Genomic DNA, 3,134 nt, shown 5'->3' on the forward strand with positions numbered 1-3,134 from the left:
GGGAATTTCGAATGAGGAACAAACTACCCTTGGAGTCCTTGAGGACAGAGAATGGATCCTATTTGCATATGTATTCCTGTACCTAAGATCTGGGGCCAATTCACTGCAATTTCATTCCTCACATTGCAATTTGCTAATGTAGGTGAATTACCACATGAGTGATGTCCTGAACTTTTGATCTATCAAAACATGTTTCCATCAACCCTTTATAAAACTTGTAGTTCTTATGTCTTGTTGAGGTCAATAATGAACAATGTATTTGGGGGGCAGATTTTATGTAGTTTGAAACTTTTTGTGTATCTTTGAATTTCTTGGAAACAGTGACTGTAAAAGGATTAAATATATGGTATTATGTCTCTTTTGATGAGTTTTATTATCAGTCAACTGCCGTGCTATTTCTCTTCACTCTTGGTTTTATTTTCTCAAGCAAAGAATAGTATAGTTCCAAGTATAGAAGAGGAACATCCCACCTGGGCATGATGTCTCAAGTGTTAACCAAACTTACCTGGGTCAGATTGAGTTTCAGCCTCACTTCTTCACCCCTTCTTGTGTCTGTGCCCTTTTCCATGTGACTTTGCAGTTGGCACGATGACTGACAGATGACAGACACTCAATTTCTGCTGAATGAGTAATGTCAAGATTGTGTCAACATTTGTCTTCATCATTTGGAAGGGTTTAAGTCAGATGTGCGGTCCCTTGGAGTGAGGGGACTCTCTTATTGAGATACAATTAAGATATCAACAAAAAGAGGTTTTCACACATTATCTTGCAGTAAAACAATACCAACTTTCCAAACTGTGTGGATATACCTGGAAGGCATATTTGGATTTGTTAATATTGTAATTGATATGCCTTATATTTGCATAATACCTTGTTATTATTATTCCAAAGCCATTTCACATCTACTACCTCACTGGAGTCTCCAAGAAATCCTGTGAAGTCAATGAAACAAGAAATAAAACATATGTTTTACTTGCAAGGATCAGGATCTGAAACAAGAGAGAAGTAAAAAAAAATAAACAATTCAAGGTAGAAACATTCTCGTCACCATGTTTCTCCATCCTTAATAGCTTCCCTTCCAGTGTTCACCTCATGGCCCCAGACAGCTATTGGATCTCGTTTCTCAAAGCCAAGTTCCTGCCATCCTTATAAAAGAAGTGACAAAATAAGTGTATATCCCTTCAAAGTTATAATGAAGCCTGGGTAATATAATTTTTATTTCGTTCCATGTGGGCACATGCTCCAATAAATCTTTAGGGGTTCTAATGTTATACAGGAAAGAAAACATCAAGTCTTGGGTAACACCTGTGATCTGCTCCAAGATAAATCAGGCACATGCCCGGGACCAGATCCAACTATTCTGATTCAGATATTTCCTTCTGTTGTAGTTCCCTATCTCAGATAGTTTTTACTTTGTAATCAACTTAAAACTATATCCAGTGAAAAGTAAAGACCTTAAGTGTACAATTCAATGTTTTTTTTTTTTTATCTTTGGATAACTAATGAGCATCCCAACTGAGATGTAGATATTTTATCATTCCAGAAACTTCTTTTGGCTCTTGCAGGTATCTCCTTCCCCAACCCCAGCTTTAAGTTCTATCATCATGAATTAATTTGGCCTCTTCCCATGTACTTATGAATGGAAGCTTTGGTATCTGGCTTTTTTTTTTCTTCATTCAACACAATGTCTTTGGAAATTGTCTGTGTTTTGGATTCCAATAATTTGTTCTTTTTTTAAAAAAATTGTTCTAATAAGTTATATATGACAGTAGAATGCATTTTGACATATTATACACAAATGGAGCACAAGTTCTCCTTTTTTTCTGGCTGTACATGGTGCAGAGTCACTCCAGTAGTGTAATCATACATGTATACAGGGTACTAATGTCTGTCTCATTCTACTGTCCTTCCCATCACCACAACCCCACCCCTTTCCCTCACTCCCTTCTACACAAACCGAAGTTCCTGCATCCTTCCCTATCTTTCTGCCTTACAATGGATGCTCTTTGTATTAAGTAGAATTTCATTGCATGAAGACAACACAATAAATAAAATTCACTGTTGGATATTGGATTGATTTCAGTGTTTGTTTGTTGATGAAGTAAAACCTCCTGGAGACTTTTAAAAAATTATTCTTCTTTAAAAATATAAAGTTACTTATTTTTTCTAAATAACTTTTCACAAGGAGGAATGTATATGGATTCATTCCTAATTCTTTTTTAAGAATATATTTATTGATCATGATGCTAGAGATAGTGCATGCTAGGCAAGTGCTTGATCACTGAACTACACTTCCAGCCTGGATATATTCTTAATTCTAAAAGAAAAGGATTAGTGTTGTCAAAATCAATGGTTACTCTTGACTAAGTTAGGAAATGAAGTCAATTTCTTATGACAAATGTAATTTAAAGTTTTATATGAACAAGTCCACTTTTATACCACAAAATACTTTTAAAAATGTAGTTTCCTCCAATAAACATTCACAGACACAAATTTGAAAATTGACTTCTGTAGAGTTATTAAAGCAAACTTTCAGCATAGAAAATATTTTGGTTGAAAGATTTTCACAGAAACTCAACTTCATGAGGATTTATTATACACACTTAAAAATTTTACTTAAATATTTTAGCATTTTATGTAATTATTTTTCTTCAATAATTTTAGACTTTTATGTAATTGTGTGCCAATTATCTTCCTTGTGTTTCTTTCTCTATAAAGAATAATGTTTAACTCAGTCTTTATATGTGCAAAACATATTGTGTTGAACTTAAATCTTAAAATGTCTCATTATAGTTTTCTCTTTAGTTAGTAGTTGAAACGTATGTATGTCATCTCCATTCAACTCTGAATATAGTCAAGCCTGAATTGAAAATATTTGTTAGTAGTGCTTGCCTAGAGCCCATTCTTTTTACAAACATATATTCATTTTATAAAATATTATCTTGTTTTATATATAAAACAATATAATCCATCTCTAAAACATTCTATCACACTAAATTTAAAACACACAAAAGCGTGGTCAAAGCACTGTAAGGAATTCCTATGTTATCCACACTTAATTTCAATGCTTATGAATTCAGAGCAAATCTGCTTCAGCTATAGCGGGGCATCTCCTGGGCAGTCCTATAGACACT

This window comes from Marmota monax, unplaced genomic scaffold (assembly GCF_021218885.2).
Source record: "Marmota monax isolate L192 unplaced genomic scaffold, Marmota_monax_Labrador192_F-V1.1 WCK01_AAM20220418_F8-fsc00047, whole genome shotgun sequence".
NCBI lineage: Eukaryota > Metazoa > Chordata > Mammalia > Rodentia > Sciuridae > Marmota > Marmota monax.